Source organism: Mustela nivalis (assembly GCF_964662115.1).
Source record: "Mustela nivalis genome assembly, chromosome: 6".
Classification (NCBI taxonomy): Eukaryota; Metazoa; Chordata; class Mammalia; order Carnivora; family Mustelidae; genus Mustela; species Mustela nivalis.
The window spans coordinates 96,867,530-96,890,469 of NC_139025.1; the positions used below are offsets into that span (position 1 = coordinate 96,867,530).

Genomic DNA, 22,940 nt, shown 5'->3' on the forward strand with positions numbered 1-22,940 from the left:
TGAAAGTTTTTTTTTTTTAGCATTGACATTCTTTTATTATTTTTTTCAGTATTCCAAAATTCTTTGTTTATGTACAATACCCAGTGCTCCATGCAATACATGCCCTCCATAATAACCATCACCAGTCTCACACAACTTCCAACCCCTCACCCCTCCAAATCCCTCAGTTGTATCTCAGAGTCCACAGTCTCTCATGGTTTGTCTCCCCCTCCAATTTCCCCCAACTCACTTCATCTCTCCATCTCCCAATGTCCTCCATGTTATTCCTCATGCTCCATAAGTAAGCGAAGCAATATGATAATTGACTCTCTCTGCTTGACATATACAATGGAGTATTATGCCTCCATCACAAAAGATGAATACCCAACTTTTGTATCAACATAGACAGGACTGGAAAAGATGATGCTGAGTGAAGTAAGTAAAAGTCTGAAATTTTTGAAGAAATCAGCATCACTTTTTAATTTTTCCTTCTTAATAGACATCATTTTGGGGAACAGTTTAAGATTCACAGCAAATAATGAGCAGAAAGCAGAATTCTCACATACCCTGGGTCCCCATGTCTCCCCATGCACAGCCTCCCCTGTTGTCAACATCCTGCACTAGAGCAGTACATTTGTTTAAAATGACGGACCTACTTTGACACATCACCCAAAGTCCATAGAATCCATTAGGGTTCACTTTGGATGCTGTATATGTGTATATAACTCAGGTTTTATCTCTTGCTAGACTATCTTTTGTCAGTTTAATTTGTACATTCCTAGTCTCTGAACCTAAGAGGGTGGAGGAAAAAGTTTCTTCCTCCACTCTGTTTCCTCACCTATTCCATAAACACATGTCCAGGTTGAACCCTGACTCTTCACAACATTAACCTTTGTGCTCATTCTCACTCTAACATCTAATATAGTCTGAGAATAATACATCTAACACATCTAACATAGTCTGAGAATTATTTTGCCCATCCCACCATGATGAACTCCAAAAGTTTAGGATGTGTTTGCAGTTTTTCCCTTATCTCTACCCTACCCTGCTGAAGACTGATGATTCACAACTAAACCATAAAATCAGAGATAATGAAAGTATTGTTGTTTAGTAAGTGTGCCGTACTGCAATGTATAAGCAGCACCACGTAGTTAGCCGTAAGCTATACTATGACACTGGGGCTCTAATTCAGGCCCATGCTTTTTCTCACTACATGATGTTCCACAAAGTCACAAAGGAAGTTAAATGGGCATAGAGTCAGGAGCAGAAAGTGTTTTTGAGACTGATATGATAACATGCAGATATGCAGGCATATCTATTTGATCATCCCAGAGAGAGCCCTCTTCTCTTTCCTTAGACTCGTCATTGGCAAAAATGAACTGATTATAAGGGCCATCCTCTCAAGGGGCTGGAAGATCAGTGAAAGTTCAGGACAAACCCCAGACCTTTCTGACTTACTCCTACACCCAGTCTAAATACTTTTCACTGGAAGAGAGTATTTTCTGAAACTTGATCAGTCAACAAGCACTCAGAAATGTTAAGCAAAAACTACATTGTTCACTGAGAACTTAAGCCAAGAATGATTTCATTCTTCAGCTGTAACCCCAGTCATCTGAGCTGGCTGGCCATTTCCAGGTCTGAGATTCTATCCCCAATGATCCGTTTTTCTGAGGCTTGGGTACAGCCGAGAGATTTGAAGGTGTCTTGAGGCAACTTCCCCCAGGAACCTAACAACAATTGAGAGGGCTCTTGAGAGGCAGTTTTGGAGATAGGGCAAGACAGGGGACTGCAGATAAGATACCTCCTGCTCTGGATCTACTCCCTTCCTCTTTCTGTCCACTCTATTGTCTACCAAGAAGAAGGGAGTAGCCAAAGGCAATCTTTAGGTGCAAGGTAAGCTGCATTGTTTAGACCCCTCTGCCTCCAGTCTTCATTTACTCCCTTCGCTTCCTATTTACAAACTTGTCTGTCCCATTTTTCCCCCAAGGAGACTCAGGTACAGCCATGTTTCCCACCATTGTCCCAATGAGTTATGCTAAGTTGTACATGGTTATCCCAAGGCTCTCTCGAAGGCACTGTTTTGAATGCCTCAGTGCCTCCTGACAGTTACCCCACAGTAAATCTCAGTGTGTCTAGTATGATGTCCAAGCCCAGATCTGCCTGTGTTTTCCTGATACACCCATTCCATTTTCAATGCTTTCTAATTATCTATAAAGATAGAAGTTATAGCATCTGGGTGGCTCAGTCGCTTAAGGTCTGCCTTTGGGTCAGGCCATGATCCCAGGGTCCTGGGATCAAACCCCTCACATCGAGCTCCCTACTCAGCAGTGAACCTGCTTCTTCCTCTCCCTCTGATGCTGCTCCTGCTTATGCTGTCTCTATCTGTCCAATAAACTAGTAAGGTCTTCTAAAAAAAATAAAGAGAACTTTGAAACTTTTCAGTTTATCCTTCCCTCCCAATCAGAAACTTCAATCACTGTTACCTCTACTACTAGATCAGAATGAAAAGTGAACTTTTAATTTTGACTCTTGGAGAAACAATATCAGTAGTGGTAATAATAATAACATTAAAATTCTTTTAGGGCTTACCGTGTGCTTTGAATAAGGTGACCCTATAATTTGCTGTCTGATTGGGACACTTTGAGAGTGAAAAGGGACATTATTATTTATTAGCCAAGAGAATGAGCATAAATAAGGATGTCTCTCGGCCAAGAGGGGCATATATATGGTTTCATAGCTATGAACCAGTTTCACATGAGAGAGGGCTAAACGAGCTCTCCATGGTCTCTCTTGTAAGGGCACTAATCCCATTCATGAGTGCTCCACCTTCATGACATAATCCCCTCTCAAAGGCCTCACTTCTAAATACCATCCCATTGAGACTTAGGTTTTAATATACAAATTTGGGGTGGGGGTGGGGAAACAAACATTCAGTCTATAGCATCTTAAAATAAAGTATTTTATTATTCCTAATTTACAGATAAGAAAACAAATACAGAAGTGTATATATTATTGATCTTTAAAATCGTAATGCAGGACTTTTGGGTATTCATCTGCTTTCATCCAGAAAAATGCCAGTCGGTGTTGCAGGAATAATTAAAAAGGTGAATGTAATGGTGAGCACTCTGAACTCTGCATTTAAATAGTCTTTTATTAGTGCTTTGCCAATCCTCCAGCTTGCGTGTTTTATAGATGATGAAACTGAGGTCCAGAGAGTTGATAAAATTTTCCTGAACATAACATACCAGTCATGAAGCTGCAACTAATACATATGGTCTCCTCACTCTAGAGACTCTAGTCAAATTCTCAAGAGTGGTTTATGGAAATGAAAATTACATTGTTATGTGCCTAAAGAAATTATAAGGACCTACTTAGCAAGAGGCTTCCATTAAAATTAAACTGTCCCTGCCCCCCAGGGTATTCCCTTAAAACAAGTCCCAGAAACCAGCTCCAGGTAACAAAGCCCAGATACAAGGGTGGGTCAGGCCAGGTGGAGACATCCGATCAGTGGGGGGATGCATACTGTCTCCCTGGTTACCAAGGAGTATGGGCCCCGCCTTTTGGGAGCCTTTTGGGCGCCAATCCTAACCAAGGTGTGATAGGCTAAATCAAATGTCTACTAGGATAAATTGTAACTCAATTGGTCACCTACCATCACTGTGGAGTTTCCTGTGTGTGTTACAATCTCATCGGTCACCTGTGCATGGCCCGGCCTGACTGCATGGCCTTTGACCTTAAAAACTAGACTGTGAAACAGAGAAGGATCACATTCTCTTGTAAGAGGTGCATCCCTGAACGTTCGGTTTGATTCTTGATGCTTGGCATGAAATAAAGCTTTGCTTGAACTTCACTTTATATCAGTCTCGCTCCTTTAATCACGGACCCATTATTGGGGCATAACATATGGGGGCTCGTCTGGGATTAAATGACAAGAACTGAGCAAGCATCAGAATTTCTGGGAAAAGCATCGAGGTAAAATCTCACAGATTTTACTCTGTGGGATCCGATGATCTCCAGGTGCTCTGTGAGATCGGTTGTTGTGTCTGGGTGGAGCTCCAGGTATAGCCCACCTGGGTGAAGCTGGACGCTGCCATGCTCCCCAGGGCTGGAGAGGATGTGGGGACGCACCTTCCCTCCACTGGTAGATCGCCAGGGAGTTCGATTCCCCTCAGACAGTCAGGGGGTTTCAGTCCCCATAGGCAGTCACCTAGGTGGTCAGGGGGTTCAAGTCCCACTGAAAGGCCAGAAGATCAAAAAGTCCCCACCGGTGGCAGGTTCTGGGTAAGAACTCCTGGGCTTGTGGTTGTCTTTGTCTTGTCTTTTTGTTGTCTTCTCTGCTGTTGGTTGTGTTTGAAGAAATAGGATAAGTAGAGAGTAAGGGAACTCTGACTTTTAATGGCTATAACTGGAGCCAACTGGGGGTAGTCTAATTCGAGACAGAGACTTTAAGGAATATTCCCGAGTTTGTTGTTTGCCAAAACAAACTTTGTTTTGGGGACATTCCTTGCCCTCTCTGGCCCGACGGGGACTACCTAGCGCCTCCCTCTTGCTGGTGGGAAAGCATGGTGTGTGCTCCTCTCTTGGAGCTGATGAGCCCTAGAACTGGGAACCCTTTCTCTGCATTCTGGTGGCACTTTGTTCTGTTCTTCACTGTCGGGAAACAAGAAGAGAACACCCTGGACCTAATACCCCCAATGCCAGATCTTTCCCCCCGGGTCTCAGGTAAATATTCAAAGTGGAGTGGGCCCAGGAGGAACATAGTTCAGTATTTGAACTACTTTAAGTTTGTTGAGTTAATTAGGATGAACATGTCTTTTGAGTTAACAGTAGTAAATGTGAAACTTCAGAGTTTTACCTTAAAGTCAAGTAAGCTCGTGTTATTTGTTAAAATCTGTGTTAAATCTATTAGCAAAGAGGTGACTGAACTGATGATTAATTGTCTGTCTCAAAGTTTTAATGGGTAATTCTTAAGGTAGCTTTCAAAGTCTTTGGTAACCTGAAACTTTAACCAAATGTATAAAATGCTAGAGCGCTGGTTGCTGGAACTAGGTTTGTGCTTTTGAAATCTGTTGGCAAACATGTTTTGTGCTTAACTGATTGATAAATTTGCTATCTAAAGAATTCTGTTGTAACAGTTCACAATTGGTTTATATTTAATCTTCAGTAGAGGTTAAGGTATTTCTAAGAGTACAAAGTTCTGGCTAAGTGTAATTAAGACTGATGGAAATAAGGGAAACAACTCTGTAGAAAAGTAGGAAATATGTAAAAAGGAGAGAAAAAGACCAGATGCCTGATTCTGTTTAAATAATAAATAAAAACGGGCCTGGGGCCGCTTTCTGAGCTAGATCCATTCCTAAAGAATGGAAGGGGAGACCCAGTGGGGAGAGGTGTCCTACCTGTTTGAATCTGAAGAATGCCTGACTGTGTGAATGTGTCTGTATGGCTCCACCGCTTCCGCTATGGAGTCCGAGTGGGCTGCACCCTGAGTCTCGTGGGGTGTCATATGGCATAATGGTCATCTACTCCACAAAGTAGCCTGATCTGGGGTTTATATGGACCGACCTTAGCTAAGATGCTCCTAAGTTCCTGTGAGGGACGTGAGCAGGACAGCATCTGAAAGATCCTCCTCCCTTTGTCTGAGACATCATTCATGGGAGGGAAACCGAGAAAACTCAAGACTGCAGGCTTAAAAATTAAAAAAGGAAAAACACTGGTATAGAAAAGCTGGTTTTCTCTCTGTTTAAAAGGGCAGTTTTCTTCAGTTAATTGAAATGTAAATGGTCTTCTCTTTGACTGCCCAGAGTTGTAAATGAGATCTCTTTGGCTCATAAGGCTTCCTTGATATGCCAAGTTACTCAGCAAGTACTGATGCAGTACCCAAATGCAACCCAATGATAAATCTTGGGTTGCATTTGGGTAAATGCTGTAATTATTCTAGAGGTTCTATACATTTCCTACAATTTTAATGTTTTGATAAGGGTCATCACTTGATATTTAACTATATCTGTTCTGAGTTTTTTCATTTGTAATTGTTTAAGTTCTCTTGTAAGATGAATTCCGCCTTACAGGAAATTCATATGGAAAGACTTTCAGGACAAATACGGGTCTTTGATATGTTAAAATCCCGGGAACTGAAATGGGTAAAAATTTACAGAAGTAAGGGCTACATTCGGACTAAACCAGAATTAGTAACATGGGACTAGATGGACTGAAAGGTTGTGATGTTGTGTCTTTAATGTTTTAAACATTGCTGTTTCTGTAATGTTTGCTCCTCTAGGCTAGGGAAAATTTTTCTTAAGTTATCTGTAACTAATAGAGATGTAAAGGTATTCATTTGTAAACAAATCAAGGCATTCAACTTTTCTCTCTATCTGAACCCTCTGAAACCTACTCAGTTAAGTATTCTTTCTTCCTTGGCAATCAGTCATTTGCATAAGTTCAATAAGAATCTTCTTGTAACAGGACAGCATTGGAAACACTGGTCATTTTACCAAGGCTTTGACTGGAACATCATATTTGAAAAGACTCAGATATAACCAGCTTAGAGGAACTAAGGCTGATTTTATAAAACCTAGAGCCGTAAAGCCCCTTGGAACTGTTGGCCTGATACCTTGCTTACAGAGTTCCCAGCAGCCTGACCAGGTGAGTAAAGAATGTCACTCCCTGGTAGGAGGAGGAATCTCAGATTACTTTGGGCACCTCAGGAGTTCACCCAAATCTGACAGGTATTGCAGGCATGTCTGATGGCAAATTGTGGCTTGGCTTCTGGCCCAGAGAGGCTACTAAAAGTTCAACCTATAGATTCTTTATGAGAAGTTCCAGCAAAGCAGATTCTAAATCTATATGATTACTTACTGTTCTTGCTGAGCTTATGTAAATTATTAGGCCAAGTTTGTTAAAACTGGACTTGTTTTTCAAATGAATAAGTCCTGATTTGTATATCTCTGGAAATGGTTATTTTAGAGATAAAAATTATTTTAATAACATGCCTTTATGGGTGTCAAATTCTAGATTAGATTGCTATTAAATATTTGTTTACCTAAGCTAGACAGCTTAAGGTAAACTGCAGAGAAGTTGCACGATAACTCGTGTAGATGATCTTGCCTTTGCCAGTCAGTCAGCCCCAGATATAAGGAAGTAACTTCAGAAAATTGAAGAATTTGAAAGGAAAAATCTGACTGAGTTAGTGGAAATAATGGAAATAGCTGCTGAGGACTATGGGTCATGATTGCAGGGGACAAGACCTCTCTTACAGACTCTGCAGGGAAAAGGGTACCGGGTGTCAGCAATGAAAACACATCTTTGTAAGAGCCACACCACTTATTTAGACTTTGGTCTCCATGAGGGAATTCCCTGAGATGGTGAGCTACTGCAGGCTGTGGATACCATGGTTCACGGAGATGGCACAACCTCTCTATGAACTGGCTAAGGGAGGACTCACTATGGTAGAGTGGACAGCTGAGGCAGAATGAGCATTTCAGGAATTACAAACAGCTGTACAGATTGCCCCAGCATTGGCCATCCCAGATGTTACCAAGCCCTTCCACTTGTATGTGGATGGAAAGGCAGGGGTGACTGAAGGAGTTTTGACTCAGACTCTGGGGCAGACTCAAAGGCCAATAGCTTATCTTAGCAAGAAACTAGATCCAGTAGCAGCTGGGTTCCGCCTTGCCTGCGCATAATTGCTGCCACAGCCCTCCTGGTCAAGGATGCAGGTACATTTACAGAAGTGGACTAAATTAGATTATGAAGGAGATTGGGCTAAGACTAGAAGAAACTAGTAAGCCAAATACATCAGGGCACTTATCTGGGGACACGCAAACTTAAGGAGCTTATGGGCAAGCAGTTCCAGATTTCTAAATTAGGGTGTATGGCTCAAGAAGTGGTTGATAGATGTGCTCAATGTCAGGCAGTAAATGCAGGAGGAACTAGAATGGGAAGAGGGAAAAGAGAAAGAGGTAAGGAACCACGAATTTATTGGGAAATAGATTTTACAGAGATGAAACTGGGAAAATATGGGCACAGGTATATGTTAGTTTTTGTAGATACGTTTTCAGGCTGGGTAAAGGCTTTTTCTGCTGAACATGAAATGGCAGGAATGGTAACCAAAAAGCTACCAGAGATTTGGGTCACCTCTTGTGACTGGGTCAGACAAAGCCCTGCATTTGTGAGTTTAGTCTCACAGGTATTGGCCAAAGCCATAGGCACTAATTGGAAACTACATGTACCTACCAGCCCCGGAGCTCAGGGCAAGTAAAAAGAATGAGTCAGACTCTTCAAGAGACCTTGACAAAATTAATTCTGGAAACTGGCGGTGGGTGGGTGGATATCCTTCCCTTCACCCTCCTCTGGGTGCAATGTACACCCTGCTTAAATAAGGTGACTGCATTTGAAATAATGTTTGGGAGACCTGCCCATTGCCCTCGATTACAAGAGATTGCTATAGCAAAAATGACTGATCAGTCTATACTCCAGTCACTGCAGGCATTACAGTCTGTCTTAAAAGAGCCCCTGCAGGGATCCGGACTGACCACACTGGGATGGAGACGGAGGTGGAGCCACACCCTTCCCAGTGCGGGGACATGGTTTAGATACGTCGCTGCCTCTGGAGGGGGCACCTAGAGTGAAAAACCTGGAGCCTTGCTGGAAGGGACCATTTACTGTCATCCTGACCACTCCCATGGCAATAAAAGTAGGAGGCATCAGGGCCTGGATTCACGAGGGTCACGTCAAAAGAGCTGAGGACAAGATCGCCCCCCAGAGGTGAATGCTGCTGCCAATGGACCCTGCCGATCCTGGACTAAAAGTAGACTCAAAAAACAATGAGCTCATTAAATTCATTGTTGCCCCTTTTGTTAAGATATAGGCGGGAGGCATGAGCAATTGCAAAATTAAAAAACGGGGGACTTAACTTACTGTTTCTCATAAAGGGAAGTGGGGGGCTCTGCATAACCTTAGGAAAGAAATACTGTTTCTGGGTAAATCACACTGGAGTCATTAAAACAGTCTAGCAGCCGTTAAAAAGGGCGGTATAGAACTGGCTAAAAAGTCAAAGATTTGACTAGTCTCCCAAGAAAAGGGGGTAATGTAAGGATGTACTTAGCAAGAGGCTTCCATTAAAGTTAAAATGTCCCTGTTCCCCTTCCCCCAGGGGATTCCCTTAAAACAAGTCCCAGAAACCAGCTCCAGGTAACAAAGCCCAGATACAATGGTGGGTCAGGCCAGGTGGAGACATCTGATCAGTGGGGGGGATGCATACTGTCTCCCTGGTTACCCAAGAGTATGGGCCCGCAATCTGGGAGCCTTTTGGGTGCCAATCCTAACCAAGGTGTGATAGGCTAAATCAAATGTCTACTAGGGTAAATTGTAACTCAATTGGTCATCTACCATCATTGGGAAGCTTCCTGTGTCTGTTAAAATCTCATTGGTCACCTGTGCATGGCCAGGCCCAACCGCATGGCCTTTGCCCTTAAAAGCTAGACTGTGAAACAGAGAAGGATCGCCCTCCCTTGTAAGAGGTGCATCCCCGAACGTTCAGTTCGATTCTTGATGCTTGGCATGAAATAAAACTTTGCTTGACCTTCACTTTATATCAGTCTCGCTCCTTTAATCACAGACCCAATTATTGGGGCATAACAGAAATGACAACTGTGATGTATGTCAAACTACTTGAGAGAAATTTTGAGAGATTGATATCACATTTTAATCTGTGTAATGAAGATAAATACTGCAACTGTGATTTAATGTATGGGAAATGATGTCTCTCAGTAATGGCTCACAGACACATTCTATACTGGATAACTGTCCCTGTTACCTAGAGGACAAACAGAGATGATGCAGACATTCTCAGAACCCAGTTTTAAAACAGAGGTTTGAGGCAAACAAGACTCAAGTCTCACTGCTTGGAGAAAATCCCACTGCTGGAAGGGACATTCTTCTGCTGCTCATATTCTTAGTCAACGTCACTGTTTCTCAGCTGCAAGCTTTTCCTTGTCTGGTACCCACCTCCCCCTTTCCACCATCGTCACAGACAAGACAGTCTCCTATTCCTTTACCCATGTCAGCCCCCTTACTGGAGCTATGCTCTCTCTCTGTGCTGTATTTTCACTATCTTCTCCCATACTGACTCTTTCCCCAAGATGTGCACCCCTTCATGTCACCTTCTCCCCAGCCATCCCCATCATGTTAGTGCACAAATTTGCTCCAGCTCGTCACTGTCAGCCTCCTTGTTAACTCCATTTCTTTCACTCTGACTTTCTCTTTGACCTCTTGGAATAAGGGTGCTCTGAAAGTACTCCAGCAAATACTCTATTGATCTGCTGATTATCACATCTCATCATCTAATAAAATATTACCTTAAACATTTTTTAAAAATTGTAAGTTATCTATATGTATATGTATATACATATAATCTTACATGTATTATGTGTACATAAATATACACATAGTGTGTGAGTGTGAGTATATTCTCTCTATATATGCACATAGACAGAAAAAGTGCTAATTTTTTTCTATCAATATTGTCTTTTAACTGTACCATTTAGTCCATTTACATAATTATTCATTTTTATTTTCCTCATTATTTTTATCATTTTATTATTATCCTACCTTATTTTGCCTTTTCTATTAGTCTCATTTGTCTGGCATTTCTATTTCCTATCCTTTCTTTGCTTCTTTTGGATTAATGGTGTAATTGTCTGTCATTCTGTGACAGCCATTAAAGCTGTTCAAAATAATTCTCTCATTCCAGGCACCTAGAATGATCCTACTTCTCTGTCCCTTGCACTTAAATGTGACCATGAGGTTTTCCCTGGTCAATGAAATGTGAATAGAAGTGACATATGTCCCTTCCAGCAGAAGCATTAAGAGCTGTCCTCTGCGGTGCTGGGTTTTTTTTTTTTTTTATGTTTTATTTATTCACTTAGAGACAGAGAGAGAGAGTGGGTAAAAGGCAGAGGAGGAGGAGAGAGAGAGAGAATCCCAAGCAGACTCCAAGCTCAGCCCAGAGCCCAACTCAGAGTTTGATCTTATGACCTGAGCCAAAATCAAGAGGAGGATGCTTAACCAGCTGAGCCACTGAGGCATCCCAGTGCTATGTTCTTTCCTCTGCCTCTTTGATTAAGACAGTGTGTGTCAAGAAGAAGCCTGTGCCAACCTGTTTTCCCAAGTGACAATAGCAGGCAGAGCCCCTAGGCTGGACCAAGATAGATATATAGCAGGAATGACAAAGAAACTTTACTGAAATTTTGAGATTGTTTGTTACTGCAGCACAACTAGACTCTCCTAACTGATCCACAGTCTACTTATTCTCTGCTAGTTTGGAATTCAAACCCTGTCTTTCCCTTCTTTTCATTGCTTATCTTAGAAATTCTCAGATGCATACTAAACATAGAAAAGTCAAATCAATACTTTTAGTCATCTCTTGAACACTTGGCAATTCACATCACTTCCAAGTTATGTTCCTGACATATATTTTAAATTTATCTTCTTAACTCAACAAGATATTATGGCTTTATATCATCAAACACCTTTTATTTGTCCATATATGTATCATCATCTTTTTTTATTCCTTCCTGAATTTCATATTTCCACTGAGGAGCTTTTCTCAGTAACCTGATATCCATGCTTAGAAATTTTTTTAGTGGGAGGCTGCTTTAATGAAGTCATGTACTCCATTAGGTTTTGCTTTATTTTATTGTTTTGTCAGCATCCCTTATTTTATCTTTATTTCCAAGTGCCAGGGTAAATAATTCTCTGTTGGTGTGTTGAGAAATCAAAGCCAGTGTATTGAATTAAGATCATGATGTGCTAAAGAGGGGAAAAGCCATTCACATGGTCAGGTTACACCCTCAGCATTCCAGCTGCCACTTTCGGGAAGTGAAAATCCCAGGAAGACATTTCAGGACATGGATACAGAAGCAAAGTTGTAAGATTTTTCCCATGCCCTGGTGACTGAGCTGGCCTGACATCCCTTGGGAGTTTGGTTTGACTTCCTCTCCTCCTCTCTGACCTTCTAGGAGTGGTTGCTGTGGACAAGAACTGCTGCACACCCACCTTCCACATGCAGGAGAGCTGAAGTGGCCAACACTGGGTGAGGTCACAGGTCCCCTCCTCTCCCTGCCCAGGAAACATCCCCCTCCCAGAAGCTAGGTCTGCCCAGTCTTCCAGCTGTGGATGCCTGGATGCCGGCCCCACCAGCCCCCACCCCCAGAAGAGGTGCTGTTGGAATTCCAGCCATGCCAGGACTCCTGAGGAGATAGAGTACCTCCCTTTCCCTGCTGCTCTGGGGATCACACATTTATGTGCCCTTTGCAAACCTGCAAGAGCTATTTGTTTGTTGCAAATGGCCCCCCAAGATGAAGATGACTTTCCAGGGTTCAGGCATCATTGCCATAATGGCTTTCATTGTTGATCTTTGTGAACCAGCAGACAGATGAGGTCACATGATACTATAAACAAGACTCACCCTTCCCAGCAGTCCTGAAAAAAGCGTGGTGTAGATGATTCCCTACAATGTCCTTCTTTACAAGGTCCTTGGTTCCCTCTAAAGTGAAACCAAGATGCTCCTCCCACCTATCTTTCCTTGGAAGCCAAGCCCCTTTGTAATCTGTATAAGATTCCCTCCCCAGAGATCCGGGGATCACAGAGACTGGCTTTCTGCTCTGTCCTAGAGAACAAGCTAGACATCCAGGTCAGTGGCTGAAGAGATGATCTCAGGGATTCTTTCTATTATGCATTGATTGGAGGGACCAAGGAGGCTGAGGTTAGCACCAAAGAAAGCTTGCGGTGGACCAATATCAGGATGGAGCATGTGGGCTGCAGGGAACCAAAGGCACTGGGGGAGGGAAGCATTGCTTTTGGGAACACACTGGCATCCCTCTATGATGCTGGTGTTAGGCACTGTGCTGTTGCCCTTGTGTTGGAGGAAAACAGGCCTCGCTCTGTCCGTCATGATCCTGCAGGTCATGTGGTATTTCAGGGATGCCGATCAGCTCATGGCTTATTCAAAAGGATTTTTTAATAAGCCCCTTGAGCACTGGGTATAAATATATTAATTTTTCAAATGTATTTTATTTTTTTGTCTTGTTTTTAAGATTTTATTTATTTATTTATTTATTTGACAGGGATGGATAGAAAGCACAAGCAGAAGGGGCAGCAGAGGGAGAGGGAGAAGCAGGCTCCCCACTGAGCAGGGAGCTGGGTTCGAGACAGGGCTCGATCCCAGGACTCCCAGATCATGACCTAAGCCCAAGGCAGACACTTAACAGACTGAGCCACCCAGGGGCCCCCTCAAATGTATTTTAAATTTTAAAATCTCTAATATTCAGACACAGGACTGCAGGATTTTAGTTCACTATCAGGTCATTACCCAGAGGCAAAGACCCGCCTCTCTGCAGCGAGTGGGAGTTGAATGCTTTCGGACAAGAGTGTATGTAACTGTCACATTCCTTGGAAAATTGCACAGGAGAAGGGGTAGCTTTCTGGCTGACCAAAAGGGAGACTGTGAGCCAGGGAGGCCACAGGTAGGAGCTGGGGTTCTTTCTAAGGCAATGTTTTTTCTCCTCTCTCCTTTTCCCAGCTAGGCTCTTCCAGAGGAGTGAGACCACCATGGCTCAGGAGAGGTTCTTCATCCTCTTTCTACCACTGGTCCTGGTGCTGCTGGTGCTGGGCTATGTCCAGCCTTCTCTGGCCAAGGAAACGCAGGCTGAGAAGTTCCTGCGGCAGCACATGGACCCAGACACCTCCACAGTCACTGCCAGCTACTGCAATAAAATGATGAAGCACCGGAATATCATCTTCGGAGATTGCAAGCGGGTGAACACGTTTATCCACGAGCCTCTGCCAGATGTCCAGGCTGTCTGCTTCCAGGGAAATGTCCCCTGTAAGAACACGAAGCCCAACTGCCACAAAAGCAGTTCCAAAATGCGCATCACCGACTGCCACCTGAAGAAAGAGGCCAAATCCCCCAAATGCGAATACGAGACTCAGCAGCTACGGAAATCCATCATCGTGACCTGTGAAGGGAATCCATACGTGCCAGTCCACTTTAACGGTTCTGTGTAGGTCTGCACCTGAGGCCAGAGCAGCGAGATGCCCCACTTCCCTGTTGTGGCACCTGCTTCTCCCCTCCCCCTTCCTGGCTCTGAGAGAAAGAACTCCAGCCAGGGCTCCTGTCCCAAACACACATGCCTTCCTACCCAGGGCTTGCCCCTGTGTGATTTGGGGGATGAGGGGGACCCTCTGTAAACCACTTCCTGGACTATTTCAATAAAACACAGTTGCAACCACCTGGATTTCTGAAGCTGTTGCCATCTGGTACTGTCTGTGTGATTGCATTCCTGCTTGGGTAAGAACTGTAAATCTGGGTAGATTTCGTAAGCATCGAATAGAATCATTACGTGCCTTAGCTCCTGACTTTTGGTTCTCGGTGACCTGAGATCATTCCTTTTCTCAGAGATGCCTTGTCAAATATGAAGTTGTTAATTATGGGCTATTTGAGATGAAAGGGAGCTACAGTCTGGGACTGTCCTGCTGGGTGAGCTGATGGAGGGTGAGCTCAAATGCTGAACTCTCTGGCATGGAAGGAAGGACAGGGTGACCTCAAGAAAACCCGGCTCAGACCCTGGCTGGGAGGACATGGGGCTGAAATTATGATCCTAAATTTTCCTTTTCCTTTTATTGAGTGAGCTATTACCAGATCACAAAAATGGCCATCTCTTAGTTGGAAAGTCAGAACGTTCCATTTAGGAGCTAGAAGGGTCTGTAAGGATTATTAAATTAAACAAGAATAAGTAGATTTTGACTCATGTATCCACTTTAATGGATTGGGCCTGCCTAGGACGTTGCAGAAAAAAGTTCTAATAAGCGATGTGGTTGAACAGTAGCCTCTGTTGAAGGCAGAATGGAGGTAAATGTGCGTGTTCCACTTGCCATCCCTGAGATAATGTAATCCCCACTTTTACAGAGGAACGGCCTGAATCTCAGAAAGGGTAAGAGACTTGCTCATGGTTGTTGCTTCCTAGTGGCAAAACTGAGACTAGACCCCAGGTCTCCTGGCCTCCAGTCCTTGTTCTTTCTTCACCACAGTGGACTCAGGAAGAAAATCCTGCACTCTCCCTTTTTTTAAGTGCGTTAGAGGAGGGCACCAGGGTGGCTCAGCCTGTTAAGGGACTTACTCTTGATTTCAGTGCATATCATGATTTCAGGTTCCAGGGATGGAGTCCCGTTTGGGCTTTGTGCTCAGCGCAGAGCCTGCCTGGGGTCTTCCTCTCCTCCTCTGCCCCTCCCCTGCCTGCTCCTCCTCTCTCTTTCTTAAAGAAATAAGTAAATATCTAAAAAAGAAGTAAGGTAGAGGAGATTATGGATATGGCATCAAGGAAGTAGGTCTAGGGAGACCTGAGAAACAAGATCAGAAAGGATGGCATAGTAGGGTACTTAGTTCCCTTGGTTCTGTTGACTCCTGTTCTAAAAAGTTCACTGATCAAATCACTCAGGAGGAGGAGGAAAATCATTTTTTCTCACAGGAAGCGTAGCTTCACTTTTCCAGAATTTGACCGTTGTCTCTTGGGCTTTTAGGAATGGTGGGTACACTCCATGGCAGCCTTTATATTTTATTTAAGTTCCGTAGTGTGATGTCCAGAGCTTGTAGTTTTTGCAGCATCCATGCACTCCTGAAATTCCTTCAGCCAGCCTAGACACACAGAGATGTCAAACCATCAATTCTTTCCTCAATACTTTTTTTTCTTTTTCCTTTCTTTTTCTTGTAAAGATTTTATTTATTTATTTGACAGAGAGAGAGAGAGAGAGCACAAGTATGGAGAGCAACAGAGGGACAGGGAGAAGCAGGCTCTCAGGGAGCCTGAGGCAGGGCTCGATCCCAAGACCCTGGGATCATGACCCGAGACCTTTAATGTCTGCCTTTGGCTCAGGTCATGATCCCAGGGTTATAGATGGAGCCCCACCTTGGCCTCTCTACTCAGCGGGGAAACTGCTTCTCCCTCTCCCTCTGCCTGCCTCTCCCCCTGCTTGCTCTCTCGCTCTGACAAATAAATAAATAAAATCAAAAAATAGAAAAAAAAATAAACACAGTTTGCACCTGGAGAGGACAGGGGTGTGAAAGGTGAGAAAACCATTGGAACAGAGGCTAGTTCCATCTGTCACATTCTACAAATACATTTTGTTAAGGAAACATGACTACCTAGGAAACAAAGCCCTGACAAGCCAGGTACTTCAGTCTGGATGATACACCATCTTAGAGATGAGACTCAGAGGCAGCCTGAATGGGCAGAACTGACCTAAACCCTACCGCACTCTGCGTCCCTCTGAGCAGCAGTGCTCAAGGAAGAGCCCTGGAGCTTGAAAGAAGCCCCTCAGGACTCTGCTGCTCCCTGCTATCACCACCCTGTCTGGGCCTCAGGACAATCTCTAGCATGGGGACAGTCAGAACTACCTTGTAGTCTGGTGTGAGGGTTCATTTAGGCAATTTAGATAAATTGCCTTACAAATGGGAACTTTCAATCTGCTCCATAGTATGTTCCAAGTGAATGTAAAAATAAGTTAGCTGTCTATCCTAGTACCTTAGTTTGGCCGACGTATACTAAAATGGCTATTATTTTAACTGTCTCCAGCATTAAAAGACCAAAGTCTAATCCAATTGATACTGACCTCTCAGATACCCATTACAAAAAAATAATCATAATCATAATAAAAATAACTACTCAGTTGTGCCTAGAATGTTCACTTTTCCTAGGCTTCCTTAGGTCTGGTAACAGCAAATGCATCTGGAAGGGTTTCCTATTGTCAACCCATAGCCCCTAGAACCCACACTCATGCGGGAGCTTCAGAACTTATCTCCAGGGAAGACCGGTAGCACACAGAGGGGCTTATGGACAGCATGCCCACTCAGATAATCCCATGGGCCTTCGGGCTGCTGTTTTGCTCCAGTATATTCCTCCTAATTAGTTTATGATAGTAAGAGTTGGCAAAAAAAACAGAATGTCCTGAACATGGGACTGATTAAAATATGATGCATATCCTTACAACAGAATACTATGCAAATAGAACCAAGTACACTTTTGCTACTGACATGAAATAGGTTCAAAATATATTCTTAATGGGAAAGAGGAAATAGTGTACAACATTGCGTATAAAATGTTATTATTTGTGACAGAAAAAGAGGAGAGAAACACATGCACCAGTATACATGTTAATTCACTCTTTAAAAAATGTTTTCTTTATTTACTTGAGAAAGAGAGAGCCTGTGAGCAAGGGGGAAAGGACAGAGGTCAAGAAAGAAGCAGACATCCCACTGAGCAGGGAGCCTGACCACTCAAGACCAGGGGCTCCAATCCCAGGACCCGGGGATCATGACCTGAGCTCAAGGCAGACATTTAACCCACTGAGCCTCCCAGGTGCCCTGTCAATAAACTTTTATTTTTATTTATATTTTTGGTAATAATATATTATTTTATTATTATTTTAATTTTTTTCATATAAAGTCAACTAATTAACATACAATTATTGTTAGTTTCAGAGGTACAGGTCAGTGACTCATCAGTCTCATATAATCCCCAGTGCTCATTACATCATGTGCCCTCCTTAACATCCATCACCCAGCTACCCCATCCCTCTACCCCTCTCCCCTCCAGAAACCCTCAGTTTGTTTCCTATCATGAAGAGTCTGTATGGTTTGTCTCCCTCTCTGGCTTCCTCTGGTTTTATTTTTTCCTCTCTTCCCGTATGATCCTCTGCTTTGTGTCTTAAATTCCACAGATCAGTGAGATCATACGATAATTGTCTTTCTCTGAATGACTTCTGTCACTTAGCATAACGTCCTCCAGTTCCATCCAGTTGTTGCAAATGCCAAGATTTGATGTTTCTGATGGCTGAATCATATTCCATCAAATATATTAATAACATTTAATACTTAAATCTGTGTAATAGATAAAGACGGTGAAGGGACATAAAAAACTGAACTGCGTCTGGAAAAGAAACTGGGGCCTAACAAACAACGACCAAAGGAAAACATACTTTTTACCAGATTTATTTCTCAGTGTTGCATTTATGCTTAACATTTCCATAGATATAAAGGAAAAAGTCGAAGAGACTACCTCACTGCAGCCCCTTCTCTGTCAGTAAGGAAGATCCTGGTAATAGAAAGTCCAGACAATGACATTAGGAAGAAAACTTAAAAGGACCACCGGATGAAACCTTGAGCTGACCCAGACACCCCCACGTGTCACCCCGCAGCAGCCCAGCAGACAGAAGCACACATCCCTGCCTTTCACACAACTAACCACCGTCGTGATGGAGAGTTCGTGGTACAGAGTAGGCGCTCTTTATCTGAAGCCTATTGGCTTACTTTTCTGCAGTGTTCCTCAGTGTCAGCCATTTTGACAATCAGGCCCGTAGTTCTGCAGAAACAATGAAACTAAACCTTAAAAGGAACGTGGAGCTCATCAGGTAGCATTAGTCTCTGACTCACTATTCTGACCACTCAGCTGTCAGGTGCCTGACAGACTCACTTGTCAGGTTGCTGAAAGACCTCAGCAACCACAGAAGAGGGAGTTCTAAGAGGCTAAATATGGCTGATATCATGTATGATTCAAGATGCTAATGTTCTTTCAATGACAAGAATTTGGCACCATTACTTTTGCAGTCAGCAAGCATATAAAAGTCTAGAGAAAGAAACAGCCCAAATAGCAGGCCTTCGAACTAATCCCCTTCAAGCCAGGCAGCAGTTTGGAAAAGACACAGGCATGTTGCAACAGAGGTCCCAAAATGGATGCATCAAATGTCCTGAACTTGCTTTAGGATTGTAGGGCTGCACTAAGGACCAAGCCAACACCCAGGGTCCATTCACATCACACTGAGCTTCTGACAGAGTTCAGGACAGGCTATTACAGAATATGGCAACTTGGCAAATTCAATCTTTTAAGTTGAAGAAACTTGAGAAAGGACAGGTACAGGAAAGACTTATTGACCTTCTCTGGAAGCAGGTCATTAAACCCCCCTGGAGAGGGTTTCCTACAACCAAAGGAAAGGAGTGTCATTATCTGCAAAAATGGAGAGACATCTTCCTAAGTTGCCCCCAATTAGTACACTTACCTTGTACCTTTTATTCTAGTGCATCTTTCCACCACTTTCTACTCTTCCTCAAACCTGGCATACACACACTCAGGTTTAACCACTTCTTTAGAACTTTATTTCCTTGGGAAGGCTCTCCTCTCACCTTAAACCTATGTGAAATAAATGGGAATTCTTTTCTCTTGTTAATCTGTTTGTTGTTTGTTTGTTTGTTTGTTTCATTATACAGTCCCAACTGAGAACATAGAAGGGTAGAAGGAATGGATGTTATTCCTCTACTACACTTGTAAGATTTGGGATAATTTAAGAGAGATAGGGAGGAGAGGTAGATTCTTCCAGTTGTGTCCTCCCCAATATGTCTTGTACTTTACTTCTGGTAGCAGATAGCCATTCAACTGCCTGTTGAATGGCAGTTGAAAAGTAGAAACTTTGTTTCAGGAATCAGGTAGAAGGCCAGTCATAGGAACTTGGACAGTGGGTGAAAATCAGTGTCAGCTAAGAAAAATGGTTCTCCACTAGGAATGGATATGAGATTCACCATGGAGCTCATCAAACACAAACATGCAAAAAAGACCTCCTTCCCAGAGTCTGTTTCAAGAGGCCTGGAATCTAGGCCTTCTTAAAAGTCTCTTAGGCACTTCTGATGAAAGGGGCCAGGGTTGGGAACTCAAGTTAGGCACAGGGAAAATCTGATACTGTTTACCTCTGCTAGTGGGTTCAGGTGCTATCAGGGTGCTATCCAGTGTGGAACTGGAGAGAAGGGGCAGGGCGGCTTGTGGCTGTAGAATAGTATACATAAGGGCTAGGCACACAGACAGCTTGTTTGGCTTGGTTTGGTTTGGTTTGGTTCTAATTATGTAGCCTTAATTCTTCAGGGCATTTTTAGGTTTACAGAAAAATTGAGTAGAAAAAAATAGAAAATTCTCTTGTGCTTCTCCCTCACCTGCTTTCCTAGCCACACCGCCCACAGTTTTCCTGTTATCAACATGTTCCTTGAGGTGGTCATTTTCCTATAATTGATGAGCCAATGTTGATGATGGCTAACTAAAGTCGACAATTTAATTATGATCAATTCTCTGCATTATGTATTTCTATGGGTTTGGACAGTGCATAATATCATTGTAGGAGAAGAAACCATTTTCCTCAGCTATCAGAGGCAGGCCCCTGGCCAGGGTAGCCTCTGCCATTAAAAGATGGCACCTGGCTAGTTGCAAGGTTAGTATTGCCTCCTGAAACTAAGCGGAATGCCCACAGAGGAAGTAAACAGCATTGGTTGCTAGCGAAGTTGTTCGTTTAGGTGCACAGCCTGGTTCACTCACTCCTGTACCCTGCTCGCTGATTGGCCATGTAAACGTATATAAGTGTGTAGACTTGTGGAAATAAAGAGAGAGAAGATACATCTGAACTGGGGCTTCTTGTCGTCCTTGCGGGTCGAGGGCGATACTCAGCTCTCTTATGGATTCTGACTGGGTCTCAAAATTGAACTGACAGAGATAAGTAAGAGTAAAGCATACAAATTCACTTAAACTTTCACATGTACATGGGAACCTCTATAAGGGAATGAAGACCTGAAATAGCGACCAGAGCTGGAAGCTTTTATACCCTTCAGACAAAGACACAATACATTTTGGAGACTTGACAGGATAAAGGGATTTGGTTTATGGATAGGAAATGGGGAATAAATAACTAGAAAGAAAAGGGTTAGTATAACAAGGTTTGTTTCCAGATTCCTCTGGTGCCACCTCTGGCTGGTAACATTGTCTCCAGGAAAAGAATTTCCTGCCTTTAGGCAAAAAAGGAGAGCCTTTCCTACATTTATGGATTCTTAACTGCCTTTAGTACAAAATAATTATTTGTGTCAAAGAGCCATAGTTTGGGTTCACAGAGTCTAGTTTCCTTCGGCATGAACAAAGATTATCTCCTCATGTACTTAGATTTTCTTTGATTCCCTTAAGCAGAGTTTTGTAGTTTTCCTCATATTGATTTTATTCATTTTTTAGTAGATTCATATCTACATATTTCATTTCATTTGGTGCGAATGTAAAATTCCTTTTCAAATTTCAACTGTTCATTGCTGGTATCTAAGAAAGCAATTGATTTTTGTATATTAACCTTGTATCTTGTGATTTTGCTCTGAAAAGACATTGTTTTTATCCTGTAGATAACTAAGACATTAAGAGCAAGAGTGTTCCCCTATTCTACTGATGCTCAAGGAGGACTAATCTGGAAGGGATGTGTAGAACAGACTGGAAAGAAAAGAGGCTAGAGGCAGGGAGTCCCTGCAGGAGACATTTTTGTGAGCCCTCCAAAAAACAAGAAGATTCCAAGTAAGTGTATTATAGCACCAGTGGAAAAGCAAGAACAGACCGAAGAGGCAAATACCCTAAACTGGCCTATCTCCTTCATGTCCATGGGTCTCTGTTGCCAGACTCCAACATGTCCGTGTACCCAATGTGCAGCAAGCCAAATTCTGAGACACTGGATTTAAAGCAAGGAAAGCTTTGTAGTCTAGAGAGCAGCCCAAGGAGAAAGAAGATCATTCCCAAAGCTGCCTTGCCCTCTTGCCCTGTGGATCTATAAGGGACAACTTACACACGTGAAAGGAAGCTAAGGGGTATTCTGACACTTGCTGGGAGGTCCATGAAAAATCTGGAGATAAGCATTCCTCTGGACAGGGAGGCACAACTTGGGATCTGGGATCAAATACATCAAGATACATGAGAATCCCAGATTCTGGCCCAACAACATACCCATAAATGAATAATTCTTTGGAGTCTGCTGTTACAACTCACAACATTACCAGGTGCCTGGCAGCTATTGTATCAAATTTAACTTGGGTGTTTTCTCCTAAAGAACTGAAAGCATAGAGGTTCAAAACACTGAAGCTTCCTATGGAGAAGGAAGAACCATACCCATATCAGGAAGTCATCATTTCCTCACAATTTCTTTGAGGAAGTTATCACTTCTTTGTTCCTTTAAGGAGGCTTGGTCTTCCTGCATCTGCAGGGATACTGGCTTTAAACAGTGAGTTGGAGGATGTGGGTCTCATCCACACTGTGCACAAGAAGGGCATCTTCCCAGCCCTAGGTTTCCCTTTCCTCTTTCCTAGGGGTCAGAGCCCTTCCTTCCCTGCTGCAGGCAGGCTATGCTGGCATACCTGGCAGAGGAAAAGCAGACAAAAGTCTCTGAGCCTGGGACTAACCACCTCCTCTGTCCTCAGCAGGACCCCCAGCAAGGAGACCTCATAAGAGGAGAAGCCTGGGGGTTAGGGAGAGTAGAGCCGTGATGATGGCCAGAAGGCCCAGGTTAAATGATGGAGGAGAAATTATCCAGGATGGAGGAGGGAAGAGGCAAGATTCTGGACCCATAAGCACAGGACAAAGAGAAAAATGGTATCTGCCAGTCAGAGGAAAGTTCATCGTAATTCACATACCTCCTCATTGGGCTTCAGGACCTTCATAGAATTGTGAAACTCGTGTTGTAAAGATGATGCTTTAAAAAAAATGGACTTAAGAAATCTTTAAAGGAGGCACCTTGGTGGATTAGTGGGTGAAAGCCTCTGCCTTTGGCTCAGGTCATGATCCCAGGGTCCTGGGATTGAGCCCTGCATTGGGCTCTCTGCTCAGCAGGAAGTCGGCTTCCCTTCCTCTCTCTCTCTGCCTGCCTCTCTGCCTAACTGTGACCTCTGTCTGTCAAATAAATAAGTAAAATCTTTAAAAAATAAAAAAAAAAATCTTGAAAGATGCGATGAAGATCTAAATGGTTGCGAATGATAATTTTGCTCTTACTGCTTCTACTACTATCATTCTCTTATTTTCTTCCCCCTTCTCACACAGAAGGGATGATGCTGGATCTTCTGGGACTATTTCCTCTCC

General features: G+C 43.2%; 1 pseudogene across 2 annotated transcripts; it reads left to right on the forward strand.

The window, feature by feature from the left end:
• Nucleotides 1-12,591: 12,591 nt before the first annotated feature.
• On the forward strand, nucleotides 12,592-14,267 carry LOC309868200 (ribonuclease pancreatic pseudogene; annotated as a pseudogene). 2 transcript variants are annotated; one of them is made up of 2 exons: nucleotides 12,592-12,670; nucleotides 13,563-14,267. The 2 variants fall into 2 exon arrangements; another variant differs by having other exon boundaries at nucleotides 12,616-12,742; nucleotides 13,559-14,267.
• Nucleotides 14,268-22,940: the final 8,673 nt, after the last annotated feature.